The sequence below is a fragment of the Monodelphis domestica genome, chromosome 1 (genome assembly GCF_027887165.1).
Source record: "Monodelphis domestica isolate mMonDom1 chromosome 1, mMonDom1.pri, whole genome shotgun sequence".
NCBI classification, from domain to species: Eukaryota; Metazoa; Chordata; class Mammalia; order Didelphimorphia; family Didelphidae; genus Monodelphis; species Monodelphis domestica.
The window spans coordinates 628,154,698-628,177,713 of NC_077227.1; positions in this window are offsets into that span (position 1 = coordinate 628,154,698).

The window sequence follows — 23,016 nt, forward strand, 5'->3', positions numbered from 1 at the left end:
GGGGTAGGAAGAAAGAAGGTCCCAGAACCCCTCCCCCACCCAGAGTACTAAGCCTCCAGCAGTGGCTGGAATCTCTGGGTGGGCAAGGGCTCTGGTCCTGAGGGAAAACCTGCTGGGAGCCATCAGGCCACAATGCATTGACAAAATCACTCGTGGTAGCTAAGGAGATCACAGAGTGGCATGATATGACTGCCCACTCAATACCTTTTGCATAACCTCATTAGAAACAGAGGAAGATCAAGGAACACCAAGAAAAAACACAAAAACTCCAGTAAATTGGACATAGGCTTAAAAGAACTTAAAATACAGTTTAAAAAAACAATTAAGAGAGGCTGAAGACAACTGGGAAAAGAACTTAAAAAGCAAAACAAATCATCTGGAAACAGAAAACAGTGTCTTAAAAGCCAAAATTAAATAGCTTGAAAATGAGGCAAAGGAGATGAAAGATGAACTCCAAAGAAAATCATACCAGAAGGAGAAGGATAACCAAAAAGCCAGGATGAAATTCAGTCTTTAAAAACTAGAATAAAACAACTGAAAGTAAATGACTTCACAAGGCAGCAGGAAACTATAAAACAAAATCAAAATAATGAAAAACTTGAGGAAAATATGAAACAACTCATCCACAAAATGGAAGATACAGAAAACAGGTCGAGGAGATACAACTTAAGAATCATTGATCTAGCAGAAGATTATGACAAAAGAAAAAAGCCTAGACATCACTCTACAGGAAATTATCCAAGAAAACTGCCCTGACATTCTAGAGCAAGAGGGAGAAGTGGAGATTGAAAGATTTCACAGATCACCTCCTGTACTTAATCCCCAATTGACAACACCCAGGAATGTTATGGCCCAATTCAAGAACTACCAGATCAAAGAAAAAATATTACAAGCTGCTAACAAGAAGTCATTCAGATACCATGGAACTATAGTGAGAATAACACAGGGTCTGGCTGCATCTTCACTGAACTGAAAGGCATGGAATATGATATTCCAGAAAGCAAGGGGACTAGGTCTACACCCAAGAATCAACTACCCAGCAAAACTGACTATATTCTTGCAGGAGAAAGTATGGCCATTTATTAAAATAGAAGACTTCCAAGCATTCATAAAAAAAAAAAAAGACCAGACTTGGACAGAAAAATGTGATGCCCAAACACAGAAATTAAGAGAATCAATAAAGAGTAATTAAGAAAGGGGAAAAACAAAACAAAATAAAACAAACAAACAAAAAACAACCCAAACTTTTTTAAGGGACCCAGTAAGTTAAAATGATATGTATCCATACAAGAAAAGAGGATATTAGTAACTCTTAAAAATTGTTCTTATCACCTGCATAGCTAGAAGAATTATACTTAGAGGGAACAGGGACAAACTGTATAGGATGAAACCCCAAGACATAAATATGTATATAGATATATGTATGCATATAAAACTAGAGGTAAAAAAGAGGTTAATACAAAGAAAAATAGGAAAATAAACAAAATGGGATAAATTTATATGTCATAAAGAAGAGTATGGTGGGAGTGGGGGAGAACACCAATATACTGAAAGGGTAAAGAGGTTGGAGATAGGAAATACCTAATTCTTACATGCATTGAAATTGACTCAAAGAGGAAAGAAAAATCAAATCCCCTGGGGCAGAGAATTGATTTGTCCCTTATAGAGAAGTAGAAGGGTAACAAACTGGTGAGGAGAGAAGAAATACAAGGGAGGGAAAGGGTGGGGGGTACTTTTAAAAGACTGTAAAGAAAATAATAGGGGAATAAGAAGGGAGCTGGGGTAGAAAGGGAGTAAAATAATGGTGAGAATTAGGGGGACTGATTAAAAACAAAACACTGGTGTAGAAGGAAATAGTCAAAGAAGAAAGGGAAGGGCTAAGAGTGGAAACCAAAATGTTGGTAATTTTTTGAATTCTATCAAACATTCAAAGAACAACTAATCCCAATATTATACAAACTATTTGACAGAATAAGCAAAGAAGGAGTTCTACCAAATTCCTTTTATGACACAAATATGGTACTGATTGCAAAGGCAGACAGGTCAAAAACAAAAAGAAAACTACAGACCAATCTTCTTAATGAACTTAGATGCAAACATTTTAAATAGAATACTAGCAAAAAGACTCTAGCAAGTGATCACAAGGGTTATTCATTATGATCAGGTGGGATTTATACCAGGAAAGCAAGGATGGTTCAATATTAGGAAATCCATCCACATAATTAACCATATTAACCATGGTTAAAGAACATGTGTTCTGACTCTCAACCTAGTTCCCTTCTCACAAAGCAAACTGCCTTTTCTTTTGTGGATATCTTCTAGTTATCTTATTGTATGAGTCTTTTCAAAGTCTTCCTTCTCTCAAATCTTGCATCATGTTCCAGGAAAGCACAGTTTTTAGATCTTTCTTTCTTTCTATTATATTTCAGATACCACCTATTGCTAACTATAGCTCCTCAGGGCTAACTGCATTGTCCTCACCCATCTTCTATTCAACTTCTCTTTAACTTCTCTTTAACCCCCAACTCCCATTTCTCAGCTACATACAACTGTCTCACTACCTGGTACTATGCTACCCAAAGACAAACAAGTGGAAAATGATAACTTACCTGAACCCTCTTCTTTCTTTCTTCAATAGGAGATATTAGCTCTGCTGGTTTCATTTTTGCCATTTCTATGCATCGTTTTTTTAGGTCAGATGGAACAAGTCAACAAGCATTTATTTAATACTTAATATGTGTTAGATATCATGTTATGTGTTGGGACGACAAAGAAAGTTGCTCTCAAGTAGCTAATTTTTTTCATGCAATACATGTTTCTATATTAGCCATGATACAAAAAAAGCATGAAATGTAAAGTGGAAAAGTGTGTTCTAATCTGCACTGAAAGTTTATCAGTTCTCTTTTCCAATTAACAAATGGTCAAGGGACATGAATAGACAGTATTCACATGGAGAAATCAAAACTGTCAGTAAGCACATGAAAAAGTGTTCTAAATTCTTCCTGATTAGGCAAATCAAAAATATGCTGAGATATCATCTCATATCTAGCAGATTGGCCGATATGGTAGCTAAGGAAAGTGATAAATGTTAGAGGGGATGTGGCAAAATTGGGACACTAATACACTGCTGGTAGAGTTGTGAATTGATCTAACCATTCTGGAAGGCAACTTGAAATTTGGCCAAAGGGCTTTAAAAGACTACCTGACCTTTGATGCAGGCATGCCCCTGCTGTGTTTATACCCCCAAGAGATAATAAGGAAAAATACTTGTACAAAATATTTATAGCTACCCTCTTTGTGATGGCAAAAAACTGGGGAATGGCTGAACAAATTGTAGTATCTGATGGTGATGGAATACTATTATGCTGAAAGTAATGATGAACAGGAGGATTTCTATGTGAACTGGAAAGACCTCCAGGAATTGATGCAGAGTGAAAGGAGCAGAAGCAGGAGAACATTGTACACAGACTGACACTGCGGCACAATCAAATGTAATGGACTTCTTCACTAGAAACAATGCAATGATCTAGGACAATTCAGAGGGACTTATGAGAAAGAACACTATCCACATTCAGAGGAAGAACTGTGGGAGTAGAAATGCAGAAGAAAAACACAGGATCTATCAATTAGTTCAATGGGGATATGATTGGGGGTTTGGTGTTAAAAGATCACTCTATTGAAAATATAAATCCCATGGACATAGGTTTTAAACAGTGATCCTTGGATTATACAAGGAGGGGACAGGAAAGAGGGGTGGGAAAAACCATGAATTATGTAAGCATTGAAAATATTCTAAAAAAAAAAATAAATAAAAGTTGATTAGTTCTCTGAAAACAGCAATAACAACAACCAAAACGTTAACTCTCTGTGTACTGGTTCTAAGACAGAAGAGTGTTAAGGACTATGCAATGGGACTTACGTGACTTGCCCAGGACCACACAGCTGGGAAGTATCTGAAGCCAAATTTGAACCCAGGACCTCCCATCTCTATGTCTGGCTCTCAATCCATTGAGCCACTTTGATGCTCCCTCATCAGTTCTCTCTTGATGTACATAACATTTGTTATCTTGAGTCTTTTGGAATTGTCTTGGATTATTGTACTGAGGAAGATAATTAAGCCTTTCACAGCTTATAATCATTCTATTACTGCTATTCCTATGTACAATAGTCTCTCCTGATTCTTCTCTCTTCATCAGTTGGCATCAGTTCATGTGTCTTCCCATGATTTTCTGAACTCATCCTGTTCATTATTTCTTATAGCATGATAGTATTCCATCACAATCTTATACAACAACTTCTTCAGCCATTCTCCAACTGATGTGCATCTCCTCAGTTTCTAATTATTTGCTGCCACAGAAAGAGTGTCTATGAAGATGTTTGCTCAAATTTGTCCTTTTCCCTTTTCATTGAATTCTTTCAGATAGAGACCTACTAATTGTATTTCTAGGTCAAAAGTTTTGCAGTTTTATGGAATAAAGAATATAATTTTATCAATGCACAACTCCACAAATTATGTAGTGATGTCTCTATTTTAAACATCTCTTCCAACATTTATTATTTTCTTTTTGTGTTAGGTGTAAATGGTACCTTAGAATTGTTCCAATAAGCACATTTTTTCATGCTCCCCAGATTTTGTGATATAATTCACTTTATGTAAGTAATTTACCCATTTTGAGTTTATCGTAGTATACTGTGTGAAAAGGTCTACACTTAGTTTTCGCCAAAATACTGCTTACTAGGTTTTTTTTAGCAATTTGTTCAAATAGTGAATCTTTGCCCCCAATGCTTTTATTTTTAGGTTTACCAACATTATGATGCTATGATCATTTATTACTTTGCATTGTATGTGTCTATACAACCTCTTATAGAGGCAGTTGAGATTAATTGGTTAAGAATTTTGGGCCTGGAGTCAAGAAGATCTGAGTTCAAATACACTCTCCCACACTTCCTAACTCTGTGACCTTGGACAAGTGACTTAATCCCTATATGCATAGGAGGCAAGTAGATGTCTTAGGGGATAGAATGCTGGACTTGGAGGAAGACTTGAGCTCAAATTCAGCCACAGATACTTCCTATATGAGTTACCCTGAAGAAGTCATTTAACTTCTGATTATGTCCAAAGGGATCAACTGATGCAGCAGAAGGCAAGCAAGTCACTCTAGTATCTTTGACAAGAAAACTTCATGGATATCTTTGGTCCTTAGGATCACAAAGAGTCACACATGAATTACTGAACAATGAACACCAAAGAATTGTGTATCTAATATATTCCTCTGATCGAACACTCACTTCTTAGCAAATAACAGATTGCTTTGATGATTGTCACTGGGTAATATGGTTTGACATCTTGTACTATTAGGTTTCCTTGCTACATAGTTTTTAATTGCTTCACTTGATATTCTTGACTTCTCTTCTTCCAGGTTAATTTCATTATTTAATTCTATCTCTTTAAAATAATTCTTTGGTAGTTTGATATGACACTGAATAAGAAAATTGATTTAGGAAAAATTGTTACTTTTATTATATTGTCTCTGCCTACTCATGAGTGCTTAATATTTCTCCAATTCTTTAAATCATCCTTCATTTGTTCAAAAAGTGTTTTTTTATAATTTTGTTCATATAGTCCTAGGGTTTATCTTAGTGGGTAGGTATAGTACCAAGTACTTTAAATTGTTAGCAATTATTTTAAATGAAATTTCTCTTTCTATCTCTTGTTACTGGGATATATTGGTAATATATATGATAATATTGATGATTTGTGACAGTTTATTTTATATCCTATAACTGCTGAAGTTGCTAATTGTTTCAACCAGTTTTTTAGTTGATTCTCTAGTGTTCTCTAAAAAGGTTGGGTAATAAACTAGTAATTAACCCATTCAGGAGCTTGTTAAATTTCTCCTGCTTCATTCAGCAGAATGAGACTAGGAGCAAAGAGAGAGGGTGGCTTGAATACTCCAAGGTTGGGGATTGTCAAAGCATGACAAGGTGGCAAGAGATTCAAATATATAATGTAGAGTTAAATTACAGGAGTGATAGTGAAAGAAAAGAGAGGAGATAGGAGCATGTGTCTATATGATGACCACACACGAGGGTAGGGAAAGCTGGAGGGTTAGAAGGATCAGGGATTACTATTAAGGTAAAAAGCAGGACAAGTCATTAATGAACTCCCTAAGAAAAAAATTCCCAAGACCAAATGGATTCACAGCTCAATTCTATAAAACATTTAAAGAACAATTCCAAATACTACATAAATTGAGCAGAAAAATATCTGAGGAGAGAACTCTGCCAAATTAGTTTTATGACAAAAATATGTTGCTAATTGCTGAACCAGTAAGAACAGAAACACAAAAAGATAACAGATCAATGTCCCTAATGAATATTGATGCAAACATCTCAAGCAAAATACTAGGAAGAAGATTATAGCAACATATCACAAAGTTCATACATAATGATCCAGTAGGCTTTATTCCAGGAATACAGGGATGGTTCAATATTAAGAAAATTAAGAAAATATTAAGAAATCTACCAATATAATTAACTATATCAATAAGAAAACCAACAGAAAACAATATGATTACTTCACTAAATACAGGAAAAGCTTTTGACAAAACATGACACCCATTTTTATCAAAAACACTAGAGAACTTTGGAATAAATGGAATATCCACAAAATGATAAATTGCATCTATTTAAAACTATCAGCAAATATTATATGTAATGAGGATAAAATAGAAACCTTCCCAACAAGATTAGGAGTGAAACAAGATAACCCATCATCACAATTACTATTCAATATTGTTCTAGAAATGCTAGCTATAATAAGGAAAGAAGAAATTAGAGAAGTTAGAAAAGACAATGAGAAAATGAAGCTATAGTTATTTGCAAATGATATGGTGGAACATAGAAAATCCGGGAGAATCAACCAAAAAAACTAATCAAAACAAATAACACATTTAGCAGAATCATCAGTATTTCCTTATACAACCAATAAAGCATATCAACAAGAAATAAAAAGAGAAAACTCACTTAAAATAATTGTAGACAATATAAAATACCTGGGAATCTACCTGCCAAGACAAATCCAGGAACTGTTTGATCACAGCTGCAAAACACTTTTCATGCAAATAAAGTCAGATCTAAATAACTGGAAAATATTAATTGCTTAGTGATAGGCTGAGTCAGTATAATAAAAATGACAATTCTTCCTAAAATGATAAAGAGTAGGGTTCTGAATTGTAAGTGAAATAGTCATATTGAATGAAAAAAGGTTTTGCTCAAATAAAAGAGTTTCCGAATCATTGAACAAAGTAGTAGAACAACTGTGGAAGATGGCAAGATCAAGGATTATGTCTATGCTGCTGAATGAACATGTCCCAAGGATTAAGCTATCTAAGAACTATAGAGAGATTTTGAAAGTGAGTAATGAAGAAAGGGAAGTGGGAATAACCAGAGCTCAGTTGGGGCAAACATGACTGTATAGGAGCTGCTGATCAAAGAACCAAAGGAGAAAGTAGGACTGAGTTGTGGCAGAGAAGGAAAAGATCAAGGAAAGCCATTTGTTCTGAAGGCATTACATAGTAGGGAGTTCTAATTGCTGCCATTTGTTGTGTCCACCACCTTAAGAAATGAAGAACCTCTAGGAAAACATCTGGTCTCTCTTTGACATCCTTTCCTTGCCATTCTAATGACAACAGACAATAATAACTAGTATTAATAATAGCTAATATTTATATTTGCAGTTACATGGTTCAGTGGATAAAGTGCCAGGCTTGGGGATGAGAAATATTAAGTTTCTTGAACTGAAATCTGACCTCAGATATCTCCTAGCTGGGTCACCCTTGGCAAGTCACTTAATCCTGCTTGCCTCAGTTCCTCATCTGTAAAAGTAACTGTAGAAGAAAATAATAAACTACTTTAGTATTTTGCCAAGAAAACTCCATTGGGGTCACAAAGATTTTGTAACTGAAAAACAGCTGAACAACAAATAAGCATGTATGTAGTAACTACTATTTGCCAGGTATTGTGTGAAGCACTTTACAATTATATTATTTTTCTTTTAACATTACCCCTGTAAAATTGGTGCTTTTAGTGTCCCTATCTTACACTCAAGGAAACTGACATAGTCAGAACTTAAATGATTTGACCAAGGTCACTTAGGTTTTAAAGTATCTGAGGCTAAATTTAAATTTGGGTCTTCTTGACTCCAAGCCTAGATCTCTATCCACTCTCTCTACTACCCATCTTCTAATAATGGATACTGCAAAATGCTTTTTATCTAAACATTTCTAGCAACTTTCATTTTCCTCAACAACAAAGAAACCAAGGGTTATCCACATATAAATATAAATGTAAATGATGGCAAAGAGCCAGGCTTTTGCCTCAACATCAAGAATTTTCCTTACTGGGGGCTCAGAGTGATTGTGATTATACTACTAATTTTTTGTTTAATCCCCACAAAGAGCAAGAGGAGGAAACCATTTGGACCTAAAGGGACAATATATTGCTCTTAAGATTAAAATGACCTAATTATTATAACTAAATGTTACATTAGTTTGGACAATTTCCTATGTCCCTGGACTTTTCAAATGTCTCACCTTTACTATGCAGCAGTAACATCTTAAATTGTTAAGGAGACAAAACTTTAAAAAAAAAACGTTGACAAAATAAATTAATTTAGCTAATGAGACTTTAGCTTATCTCATGAAGAATTTTGAGACTAATTGCTCTTTACTAAAGGAAAAAAAAAACATGAGTAAAGCTAAAGTTCGAATCTCCTGTGAAACCTTTTTGTTGTACTTTATAGGACCTGCAATACATTTCACAGTTTTGGGGGGGAAATTCCTGTGTCTAACAGAGAGAGAAGACTTATAGGTTGACAGCTAAAATAAGGAGGATAAGGACCATTTTCAAGGTGTGATACTTGAGTAGGCATATGATTTGCTAGCTAAAGACAGAAGATATTTTTTTTCTAAATTTGGACTAGGGAGGAAAATTAAAGTTTCCTATTTTTCTGGCAATTGTCACTTTATGATATAGATATGAATGGCCTTATTCCCTTAGCTCTGCTATTCACCAAGTGATGGTTCTTATAGCTGTACATACAAATAACAGAGAAAAGATGTCTGAAAGAAATATACTATAATTACTTTCTTTGAAATCAGTGTGAGTTAAGAAGGGAAATCCAATCATGATTCAAGAGGTAAGCCTTTTCAGGTATCAATAATTATGCTTTAATCAGAGAATAATGAAATTTTAGAATGGGAAGCAACATTAAAGATAACTAATGGCAGACTTTTTTTTTGCTGACAAGGCAATTGAAACTCAAGGAATTTGCATGTCCCTTGTGTGGTAGGGTAGTAAACTGAAGAAATGTAAGCTGTATGAGCCAAGACTAATGTGTTTCTATTACCATTCCCACATAGATTTAAAGGTTACAGAGATTGAAATGGCCCTATAGTGCCTGGGGAACATGGCATTTGTAGAAAGGTACAATTAATCTAAAAAGTTCAGCTCAACAGCACCATGGAGAACACTGGGAAGAATATGGGAACTTAACCTTTGCCCTCAAAAAGCTTACAGTATTGGAGAGGAAGAATTTGGCACATGAAACAATTACAAAATCATAAATATGTTCATAAGAACTAAATGTGCTTGCTTTCTAGTTACAAAGTGCTTTTACATTTCATTTAATCTTCATGACAACCCTTTAATATTGTTAAGTATTGTAACCATTTAATTTTTGTTGGTAAGAAGAAATAGAATCTCAGAGACACAGGAATTTGTATAGTGTTACTTCTAACATAAATGTATCAAAGATAAATCTAAGAGCACGAGGCACTATGCAGTCTCCTTCTTCACTAAGGGACCATCTACACTCATTCATAATATTCAAATCTGTCTGGTTTTTGTTTTGGAAGAATCTAGTTTTTAATGAGAAGGAAAACTGGGGTCTCTTTCCTTTGCCTTGTTAAATCTTTATCCCAGGACCCCAGGGACAAATTATTCAAAGATTGTTTCCCTAAGGTCTCCCTAAAGGAAAAAGTAAAAAAGATAATCAATGGATAATATGAATCATATATGAGACAGGTATTTATTTTCTAGACAAGAAAAGAAAGACTAAAGAACAAAAGATTGCCAGCCTGCAAAAATATACCCTAAAGCACAATTCAATAACTTATAGCCTATGTCATAATCTGTCCTAGGGATGCTGACAATTTAACCTCATCAGAAGATAAAGAAGTTTGTGGGATCATTGAATATTTCTGGCCCCATTTCATTCCAGCTCTGAACTGTTAAATAATTCTTGGTTATCCTCCCATTGAGGAGTTCTCTTCATCTTCACAGATTAAGAATTGCCTCATATATCTAGACAGCTGAATTTAATGGACTTCTAGGCTTCTCAAACTCACAAAGGCACCTCCCAAAATGAACAGGTCTATCTCAAGAAAGATGCTCAGTGTCATACTTAGGAAAGGATACACAATAGAAAGGCAGTTGGGAGCTCAGACATAAGTTAAATTGGCTGAGTTCTCCAAGTCTAGCTGCCAAATAAGAGTGACTTTGAATTTTTACTTGATGCTATACAAGTAAGGGCAATCACTATTTGTCAACGGGAACTTACTGACATGGTGTCACTTATAAAGTCAATGAAAGAAAGTCAGTAGGACACTTTCTCCTTTTATGCTGCATAACACCCAGGACTCCTGATACTGTCATAGGGAGGTGAAGACCAGAAGGATGAACTTACTGTATCATATCAAATAAAAAGTCATTTCAGCCCAGGGGAAGCATATGGCTATAATGATGGGCTGAAGGTGGTTTTTTGGGAAGGCAGGCAAAGGGAAGAGAAAAGGAATAGAAAGAGACATATTGAACATGAGCATCAAAAAGTAATCTCTTCCACTACTTTGCTTGCCAGGAAGAGAAAGGAGCAAGGATGTTGCCTGCCATTATTTTAGGAAAGCACTCAGGAAAAAAAAGGGAGAAAGTTCAGAAGACTTGAGTATTTCAAATGCTTCATTATATTTTCTTCCTGGTTAGGTCATATATTGAATACTTTGTTGTATTTGAATACCAGTTGAACCAATTGAATACCAGTTACCCCAAATCCTCTTCATTTTCTGTCATATTACCACACTGATAAGTATGAGGTAATACTGCAGAATTAGTTTAATTTGCATTTTCCTAAACAATAGTGATTTAGAGTATTTCTCTCTTTAGAACATTTCTAGAGAGAGCTATGATTTATTTCTTCATCTGAGAAATGCCTATTCATATCCTTTGAACATTTGTCAAGTGGAGAATGCCTTATTTTATATAAATTTGACTCAGTTCTCTATATATTTGAGAAATGAAACATTTATAAGAGAGACTTGATTTAAAAAATTTCCCTAGCTTTCTCCTTTCCTTAAAAAAAATCAAAAACAAAAAACTCTTACCCTTTTTCTCCACTGAACCACCTAACTGCCCCTGCTTTCATTCTAATACTGGATTCATTGTTTTTGTTTGTACCGAAGCTTTTTTTAATTTAGTGTATTCACATTTTTCTTTTTTTATGATGCTTTCCATCACTAGTTTGGTCATAAAATCTTCCCTTATTCACAGATTTGATATATAAATTGATTCATGCTCCCCTAATTTTCTCATCATAGGAACCTTTATGTTTAAACTTTATCTTTGTTTGTGGCATGAAATATTGGTCTATTCTTGTTTCTGCCAAACTGCCTTTCAGTTTTCTCTACAGTTTTTGCCAAATAGTGAGTTCTTGTCTGCAAAGCTCATGTCTTTGGTACACACTAGATTAATTTTATTATTAATGTGTATAGAAGGACCTCATTTTACAAGAATTCAGCATATGTAAATTCAGGTATAAGTGATTGAAAATAAAAAAATAAAGGCAGAAAAATATGCAAAATAAAAAAATTAATCAAGCACTGAATTTATGCCATTTTCACAAGTATCATAAAGTCTCATGGTAGTTTGTCCAATCATGTTCATTCTCATTCTGAGAAATAATCATGTGAATAATTATGTTGTTTTGTTCCAAACATTAGTTCTCAATCTGTCTTTTTGTCTGGAGGTTTTGTCTGGAGTTCTCACTTGTAATGTTGTGTCCATGTCTGAGCATTGCTTCTCTTTGTTTCATCAGTGCTACTTCATTATTTTTTTTTCTTGCTACTTCATTATTAATAATGGTCCCAAAGTACAAAGAGCAGTGATGCTGGTTGCCTTCATAAATATAAGAAAAGTAATAAAGGGTGTAGGTATGTTTGTAGAAGAAATACTTATTAAATAATGGGGTTCAGCTTAGGTGAAGAGTCTTAGAACAACCAAGTCATATAAAATGAGGTCGTATTTTATGTATTCAACCAATCTACTGTTCTATTTCTTAGTGCCAGACTTTTTTGATGATTACCAGTTTGTAATATTCTTTGAGATCTGGTTTGGCTGGACCTAGATCCATTATATTTTTTTCCATTGATATGCTTGACCTTTAGGTCTTCCAGATAAATTTTAATATTTTAATTTAAAAATAAATAAAATTAAAATTTTATTATTAATATTTCATAGTTAATATTTAGCTCTATAAAATAATTTGTGGTAGTGTTATTGGTATGACACTGAATAAGTAAATTAATTTAGCTAGAACTATAATTTTTATTATATTGGTTCTGTCTACTACACAATAGAGATTGAGGGAGAAACTCCAAAGGAAAATGCTTCAATCTTCACAAGTCTAATAGTTATCCAGAATTTAGGAATTTTACAGGGCAAAAGACAGCCCAGTTCACTTGTTGGAGATGAATATAAAGGAAAGGAAAGGTAAAAGGGACCAAGGCTTCTTCCTTCAAAAGAAAAACTGGAACCCTACAGAGATTTCAACTGGGTTAAGAATCCTAAGTTTGACTATAAGGGTAAAATTTTTTTTTTGATTCTGCAACACATAAAGCACCCCATATTTTCCACAAATTCATCTAAAATGAGAAAATCTAATCAGATTGTCAGATAGAAAAAGATTTTCTCTGGGTTTCTATAATATCTAGGACACCTGAAATTTGTTTGGTAGACTCCTTTAAAACACAAGCTAAACCAGTGGAGATTTGAACTCTCTCCTCAATAGGATAAGTTAGCTCAGAAGGAAAACAAACCCAGAAAGACTAAAAAGATGTTATGGTTCCCTGTCAAGCAATTAAGCACTTTGTATGGATTACTCAGAACTTCTGGCAAATCTTTTCCTATTGACCAGTAGTAATCCACAAGAATCTCAGGAAAGCTTTCTGATCTCATGTCACAATAATACAAGAAGTAAAGGCTTGCTCAAAAGCAAAAGAAGAACAATAAAATTAATATTGATCAGCTACCACAGTCAGTGCTAAGAAAATTACTATGTGATAGTATTCTAGGCATGCAGCACTTTAGGTGCCATGCTCCCACAATGGACAAGGTATCAGCTTTATCATGAGGTGTGGCCTACAAGGTAAGAACCATTGCTAGTACTTTCTATGGTAGGGAGGAGAGAAAATTACCTCCCTCTCTGACTGCCTTCTGAATGTCAAATTCCCCATTGACCTGGGCCTAGTATGACTTTAATGGGGCTGGTTGATTTTCATTATGCCATAGTGTTGTCCATTCCAACTTAATTATATAATAATGTTTGCACATTCTAAATGGATAACTGGATGTTAACAATTTGTTTATGCATCAACACTTTAATATTTATTATATTCTATGACTATTGTCAAATGAGCTAGAGATGAGGAGGGGAAAGAAAAAACCAAATCCTTCTTCATTATTTATCCTTTTGTGTTTTAAATGTAACATGTTCCTCTCTTACTCTCTTAAGATCAGGAAGGCTACTTTTCCCTTTTAGAGAACCCTGGAGGGCTTGTGGTAGCGTATTCCTCTACTTCGATTGGCTTGAGCCCCCATCAGCTATGTTCATAGCATTTGCCAGGGTCCTGTAACTGGTACATTAGTTCCATGTAGCCACATAACATCAGGGAGTTTTTTCAAAGGGATATTTATTTTGAAGATACAATAAGAACAAAACACAAACATTCCATGAGAACTCTCCTCACCTTTGCCCCAGGATTTTAAACATATACTCTCACCTATACTTCCTTAATCTCTGGCAAGAGTCAACTAAACTTTGCTTGTTTTCAATGACGTATCAATCCCATAAAGTTCAAGTCCAAAGGCAGAACCATTGTTGGATAAATCCCTTCCTTAGTTTTCACTTGATTAGAAGACTGAAAGTCACTCCTTAGGTTGGCTATTTAACTCTGGATTGACTAGATGTCAAAGAGCCATCTGAACAATTTGCACCTACAAGGGCAAGGGCACCAATCTCTTTACTAGTCACCAAAGCCCATGAAGAGACAGAGGAAAAGAAAAAAGCTGAATCCAGCACTTTGAAGCACTTCATGTGATCTTATGGGGTTAACTGGACAATTATGGAATCACTATGCATGCTCCAAACGCTCAAAGTTGTTTGCATTGTACATTATCATGACTCTTTTGCAAGCAGGTTCCCAGGTTCTCCATATGAAGCAATATTGTCCTAAGGACTCAGCACATGTCTCAGATTCTCATTACTATATCTTCTATTCCTCATTTAAAGAAAAAAAATGTTGCCCTTGGGTAAATATACAGGAATGCCCACTGAACATATTGTCCATGTTCTCAATTCAGAACAGTTCTCTAGCATTTTTAAGGAGGCACAAATATTGCCTCTTCACTTTTTTTTTTTTGGCATGGTCATTTCATTTAAATCAAAGTTTACAAATCACATAAAAATGTGAAGGGAACTGTAGTGTGAAGATTGGATTTAGCTATCTCCTGATTGTAACAATGAAGATACTTAGCTCTTCCTTTTTTGTAAAGATAAAATTGTAATCTCCTCAGTGTAACAAGGAAGGTACTTAGCTCTCCCTTTATAGTGAAGCTAGAATTGTAATCCACAATCTATTTTTAGATTTGAATCTAAAAATAGGTGATAACTCAGTATTCTAAGTACATCTACCAATGTAGATGTAGCACAAAAAGATGTTAAGTAACTATAAAAGGTGAACTTACCAAAAAAGGTGTTAAGTAACCCAAAAAGATATAATCTAACCAAATAAGGTGAGAACTAAAGAATGGGCAGTCCTGGAGAAAAGCATCTGCTGTGATTGGTAGATGTGAAATTTATGGGAGGTGACACAAGAGAAAAAGATTCTTTAAAAAGAGGATATTCGATTTGAGTTTTGAGTTGGATGAAGGATCTCTGATTCACAATTGGACTCGGAGGAGAGACTGGAGACAGACACTTGAGGAGCAACCAGAGGACAGACATCCAGACTTCTTTTCATTTAGATGGTTATCTTTTGGGAGTGAAAGGCTGGCTTAGTGACCCCGCCTTTCTGGAGGCTTGAAGCTTCCAGGAAAGGCCCTTCATCTTGAGACTCTCTTCCCCTGGCTGGGGCTTAGAAATTACTAATTGGCTCAGAGGGGCCAGCTATTTTTTTTTCTCCCTCTCTGATTCCTTAATATCTTCTCTCTTTTGTAAATAAACTACCATAAATTCATTTTACTTTAGTAATTCATTCGGGATTTAGAAATTTAAATCCTTGGCGATAATCTATTATATATTCATAGTCCAAACACAAATAAATTTAACAGTAGGAATAAGAGAATTTAAAAAGCAAGATTTTAAAATGCAAAAAAAAAATGCTAAAAAATGTCAATCCCTTCACAAAACCAAAAACAGAAATAATTAGAGACCATTGAAGTCTAATTTCTTCTCAGTTAGGTTAGGCCCAAATTCTTGCTTCAAGGTTCATTCCAAAGAATGTTTTAGTCAAGATGGTCCAGACCTCTGAAAACCTTTCCATACTAATAAAAAACCCAGTGCTTCAAGGGGATGGAAAACCAAATTTAAGAAAAGGACAGGGCTGGGGAGCCCTCCTGATGGACTCAATTTAAAAGGTATGTCTCCAAAAAGTCTGAATTCTTGAACTCATGGGTTTAAGGGAAGGGAAGAAGGAAGTTCTAAGGACCCCTACCCCACCTACAGTGCCGAGTCTCTAGCTGTGACTGGAGTCTCTAGGTGGGCAAGGGCACTAGTCCAGAGGGAGTGCCTTGCTGTCACAGCTGTGTCAGGTTCAGGGCATTGAACACAGGCAGCAGGAAGGCAGCTGGAGGAGAAGCACAGAGAGGGCAGCTTAATCACAGTCAAGACATTCCAACTTGCCCAGCTCCCTTCTTGAAATTTTGGCATCAGGGCACATCCAGCTCTGCAGATCAACTCCTCCCTGCCTTCATCTTATCAGTAGGGCAAATAAGAAGACTTCAGAGGGCAGGGAAGCTCAAGCTCCAACACCCCTCCCCCATATACTGCTCTGAGAGCCTTGCTGACTAAGCTTCAAGGGTGAAGGCTGCAACCACTACAGGCTACAACCTTGATAACAAGGTGTGAAGCCCAGCTACTTTTCAGCTTCTGCTCCAAGCTGGGGAAGATCTAACCTCAGGGCTCATCAACACCATTAGCTTAACATAGTCAATCAGCAGAGCAGAGAAGAAATTCCTTTAAGACAGAACAACCCAAACCCACAGATTCAGCAAATAATGAGAGGAGCAAGACTACAGGCAATCCCAGGGGAGGGGGGTGGGAAAGAAGGGGGGAAATATGAGTAAATAACAGAAAAAGAAAAATGAAATTACAATCAATAGCTTCTATTCAGGTAATGAAAAAAGAGCAAATGGAACAGAGGAAGACTAAGAAACACCAAGCAAAAACACAGAAACTCGAGTGAATTGGACACACTCTTTGGAGAAACTCAAAATTCAAATTCAAAAAACAAGAGAGGCTTAAGGCAACTGGGAAAAGAACTTAAAAAGCAAAATAGGGCATCTAGAAACAGAAAATAGTGTCTTGAAAGCCAAAATTAACCAGCTTGAAAATGAGGTAAAGAAGATGAAAGATCAAAAGGAGAAGGATGACCAAAAATGTTTTATTTCAATATGGATGTGGTATGCAAATCAGTGTTAATGTTTGAAAGCTAGCAATATGACTGGCATAGACTAAATGAGGCTGATTATATATTTGACTGCTGAGGATGTTTAGAGAACTGAGATAGTTCAATCTAAGGCACACTTGAGCTGAGTACATTGGGAAAAAAAAAGATGCCATCTTTGTCAGTAGAACCTGGGCCTCTTCACTTTTATCTCCAGTAGCAAGCAAGAAATAATCTCAACATAGTCAGTATGATGCTACGTGTACAGGAAAAAAATTATAATTGTTCCCAAACAAAAAAGTTATGAGAATTAAAAAAATACCCCAACAATAAGAAGAAACATTTCACAAAGTTTACCAGTGATTACTCAATAAGTACTTGCCTTTCTCAATTCAAAAGGAAAAAGAAAGGAAAATGTCAAAGAAAATTGGCTTTGTGTTCTGAAGGAAACACATTTCCCACCAAACTTCCTATAAACATTGGATATTTCATTATAGAAATTATTACCTGAGAATAACTAGGTGTCATCCCTCATTCTAAGAAGAAAAACCATATATTTGGAATGAAAAATCTACCCCAGGCATACAAGGACATACAACTGAATTCTAGCCAAAAATTTAAAATGTCTTTACACAGAGAGTGTAGAATTTTCTCTAGGGAATTCCTGTACAATTATTCATTTATATGTTCAGAAAAATTTCCTCTGTGTCTTAACCCCAAAGGCACTCCAAATCCCCCTTCCCAAATGTATACCTGCCACTCTGAGGGAATTCCAAATGGAATTGCAGAATTGATAAACTAAAGGTCTCAGAAAAATAGCTAAAAAGGTCAAATAAACCCAGAGACCAATAAGATTCGCAGGAAAAGGAACTAAGCATTTTGAGTTGATTAAGGGGGATTTCAAATACAGAAAAATACTTTACCCTCTGCATCTTCAAGGCAGAAGGAACTTACAATAAGACAAGAAACCTAGGTCTATTTCTAATATTAAGCCAGTATTCAAATAAAAAAAAATCCATATTTCTCATATTAGAGTCAATAACAATAAAGATTTAGTAATCTGACTTTCCATATCTAACCATCCAGCAAATCAACAAACACAACAGTCAGCAAAATCATGTCAATGAAATTAATTTGTGAAGGAACATAGTCCAGAAAAACAAATTGTATAATTAGAGCTTAAGTAAATTAATTCTAATTAGACTGTATGAATCTCCATGGCAAGGAACATATCTTATTCTTGAAATAATGATTCTTGTACCACTGAAATTTCAGGTTTTTTTTTTTAAGTAGGAAACCTTACAACTCTGCATACAGTAAGTGCGAGCTATTATAAGTTTATCATAATACATATTTGTATTACACTCTGTGCACAATAGTAGGACAATACTTTATATTCATAGATACAAAGATATAGAAGGGACCTTAGGAATGCACCTATTTTAGGGATAAGAAAACTATGGCTCAAGAAGGTGGGACTGCTTGGGCAAGGTTTCACAGGGAGTAAGTTTCAGAACCAAATATAAAGAAGTCAGAACAATAAATATTTGGTGAATGAATGTCAATGAGTATTGAAGGCATTGAGGAAGACATCAACTCTAAATGAAATTCAGTTCTTCTGAAACAAACCTATCTCTTTAACTAGTGAAGTAAGCAAAGACTAACTTTGTGCCATACCTCGACCTCTTTCTCATCTGAAATTTTTTGCAAAGTTTCTTGTTTTTCCTAGGTAACTTCTAAAATCCTTCTCTGTAACCTATTTCCTTGTTCCCTTTACCCCAGACCCATACATTGCCTTGTTTTTTGATACACCTCTGAAAAAAAATGAACAAGCAACAATTCCGCTGTTATTACATCTCTTGACTTGAGTTGGGAATTAAATGGAATTTAGGAAGAAGAAAATCTGACCAAGATTTAAAAATTAGTTATTTTCAGGTCTCAGAATTTCTACTTTAATTAGGTAAATGTCATATTTTAGATAAAGCTTTGACAATGAATATTTTCGTATTGCTTCCTTTTCACCAAAACAGAAGTATATGTTTCATCCTTTATTATCTGCTAGATTGTGAGGGTAATGGAGATGCACAACTCATTCATGTTAAGGCTCTTACCAAGTCAAAATATTAACCCCTTCTTGGGAACATGATACTTTGGACTAGGTTTGTTATTTTATTTCTCTATTCTATACAATATTTTTATATTAGCAATTGGCAGAAAGTTTTAGAGCATATAAGATGTCATGGTGTTTCTTGTCAGAGATGATGAAAAAAAAAGTGATCTTAAGGATCCTTAATTTTCTTCCTTAAGAAGGAAGATCCTTAAATTTTCTTCTGTAACACAATATCCCTTATGCATGTGCTAAGATCATATAAAATTTCTTAAGACATGTAACAATAGCAAAAACTTTATTCAGCAACCCTCTGTTTATTAATATTATGCAAGGTACAAGACAAAGGGTTGTTTATTACAGGGATCTGGCACTGAGAATATTTCCAGTTTAGAATCTAAGTGGAAGGATTTCTTCTAGATGGTGATATTCTCTTGATACTTTGATATGAGAATATATTATTTTTCTGATGCCACCAAGCCCAAGAGTTATGCCATTAATATCCAAAATCATTTGTCAGAACTTGGACTAATTATTCAGAAATTAAAATCTAGAAGATAAAGAATACCTGTTTGGATTATCATATGGAGCTGAATATATGGTTCAATAAATTCATCAGTATGCTATTATAGAAGCATTGTAGGTGGTCTTTGAGATGTTCCTAGAATTGAATAGTATAGTAGTAGTCTCTCAGTAACTGAGAATGACGATTGTCTTTGTGCGCTTTCATCAGGGTTAGGATAGATGAGTGTGCACAAAAACACTTGTGCGTGAAGGAAATTTAAGTGGAAAAGTCAATGAACAGAGACAGTCCCACTTGTTGGAAGCCTGGGTCCAGTGGCATGAAAAATCGTTACACCTGGAGGCTTCCTCAGCTGCATTGGATGGCCCTGTTGTATTTTGTGCTCCAACACACCCTAAGCACTCCACAGTGCTTTGCTGTGTCGCCATCTCAGCTGTTGAACCTTCTTGTTGGGTTTCTTCCACCTGTTCCGCGGAAGCAGTCTTCACATGCTGGGTGAGCAAAGCCTTAGTTCACCAGGGGTCGACAACTACCCGATGGCTACCCTCACAAGGTTTAGCAGGCCTGTCGAAGCAGTTGCCCAGGGTGTAGCTGCTGTCCCATGCTAGCAGCTACTAGGAGCCGCAAGTGAGAGCTGGATGTTAGGTGAGGGTCAGAGGCTGGAGAGCTGCCCTAGGAGGGCATGACAAGCCCTCCATACCAGAGATACTACTCCTCCCTGAGCACCCCATACACCCCATTGAATAGTATATAGGGAAGTAAACAGGAATGGATTTCAAAAATTACAGTGCCTTTTAAAAATATTCATTTATTTATTTTAATAACACATTTCTACCTAAGTTTTCCAAAGTTATAGGATCCATATTGTCTTCCTCATTTCTTCCCTCTACCTCCTGGATCTGACAAGCAATTCAATCTGCATTATACATGTATTATCATGTAAAATATTTCCATAGTATTCATTTTCATAAGTGAATAATTTTATAAAACCAAACTCTCCCCAATTATACTCAAATAAACAAGTGATAAATAATATGTTTTCAGCTGCATTTCTACTCCAATGGTTCTTTATCTTGAAATGGATAGAATTCTTTTTCATAAGTCCCTCAGAATTTTCCTGGATTATTGTATTAATGTTATTCAGAAAATCTATCACATTTGATCATTCACAATATTGCAGTTACTCTGTGTAATGTTTTCCTGTTTCTGCTTACTTCACTTAGTATCAGTTCACATAGGTATTTCCAACTCTTTCTGAAATCATATTATTTATTATTCTTTATAGCTCAATAATATTTCATGACCATAATACATCACAATTTATTTAGTCATCCCCCAATTGAGGGACATACATTTAGTTTCCAATTCTATGCCACCACAAAGAGAGCAGCTATAAATATTTTTGTAAAAACAGATTTTTCCCATTGTTCTTATCTCTTTAGGATACAAACCTAGTAGTATTATTACTGGTTTACAAGATATTCATTATTTTATAGCCCTTTGGGCATAATAATAAATTGCCATTCAGAATGGATTGAATCAGCTCCCAACTTATTGCATTACAATAACAATTTTGCCACATTTCCTTCAAAATTTATCATTTTCCTATGTGGTTATATAGACCAATCTGATAGATGTAAGGTGGTACCTCAGCATTGTTTTAATTTGCATTACTCTAATCAAGAAGAATTTAGAACATTTTTCATATGATTATTGTTAGATTTGAAATCTTGTTCTGAAAACTGCCTATTCATATCCTTTGCAATTTATCAATTATGAAATAACTTGGATTCTTATGAATTTGACTTAGTTCTTTACATATTTGAGAAATAAAACTTTTATTAGAGAAATGAGTTATATTTTTCCTCAATTTGTTTTTTCTCTTCTAATACATTGATTTTGTTTATACAAAGACATTTTAACTTAATATAATCAAAGTATTCATTTTACCTTTTGTAATGTTCTCTATTCCTTGTAAGATCATAAATTTTTCCTTTCCCCATAGATCTGACAGATAAACTATTTTTCATGCCCCTAATTTACTTATCACTATTTATGTTTAAATCATTTTGATCTTACCTTGTGTGAAGTATTGATCTAAACCTAATGTTTGACATGCTGTTTTCCAATTTTTCCATCAGTATTTTGGCTAATAATGAGTTCTTATGCCAAGAACTGATATCTTTGGGTTTATCAAACACTAGATTGCTGAGCTCATTTTCCCCTAATGTATTCCATTGATCTACCCTTCTTCTTCTTAACCAGTATCAGATTGTTTTGATGATTAATGCTTTATAGTACAGTTTAAAATTTGGTACTGCTAGGCCACCATGCTTCACAATTTTTTTCATTTGTTCCCTTAATATTCTTGAACTTTTGTTCTTCCAGATTCGTTTTTATAAATTTTTATATTTTTTTATAAATTAGTTTGTAATTTAATTAGTATGTCACTGAATAAGTAAATTAATTTGATAGGATTATCATTTGTATATTAACTTGGTCTACTTATGAGCAACTAATATTTTGCCATTTGTTTGATCTAACTTTATTTGTGTGAAAAGTGTTTTGTTCTTGTGTTAATATAATTCCTGTGTTTGGCAAATAAATTCCCAATATTTCATATTGTCTAGAGTGATTTTAAATGGCATTGTTTTTTCTAACTCTTTGCTGCTAAATTTTGCTGTAAATATATAGAAGTGCTAATGATTTTTTGGATTTATTTTCCATCCTGCAACTTTGCTAAAGTTATTAATTATTTCAACTAGTTTTTTAGTTGATTTTCTAGGATTCTCTAAGTATATCAATCATATCATTTGCAAAGAATGATACTTTAATTTTCTTATTCCCTACTTTAATCCCTTCAATTTCTTTTTCTTTTCTAATTTGCTAAAACTAGCATTTCTAGTAGAATATTCAACAATAGTGGTGAAAATGGGCATCTTTGCTTCCTCCTGATCTTATTGGGAAGGTTTCCAAGTTATTCCCATTTCAGATGATATTTGCCAATGGTTTTAAATAAATACTGTTTATTATTTTAAGGAAAGACTCTTTTACTCCTATGCTTTCTAGTGTTTTCAATAGGAATGGGTATTGTATTTTGTCAAAGGCTTTTTCTGCATCTACTGAAATAATCATGTGATTTCTGTTATTTTGAACTATTGATGTGGTTAATTATGCTTATAGTTTTTCTGATATTAAACAAGCCTGCCATTCCTGGTTAAAATCCCACCTGGGCATAATGAAAAATCTATGTGATATATTACAGTAGTCTCTGCTGGGATTTTATTTAAGATTTTTGTAACAATGCTAATTAAGGAAATTAGTCTGTAATTTTCTTTCTCTGTTTTTGGTCTTCTTGGCTTATGTATCAGCACCATATTTATGTAATAATA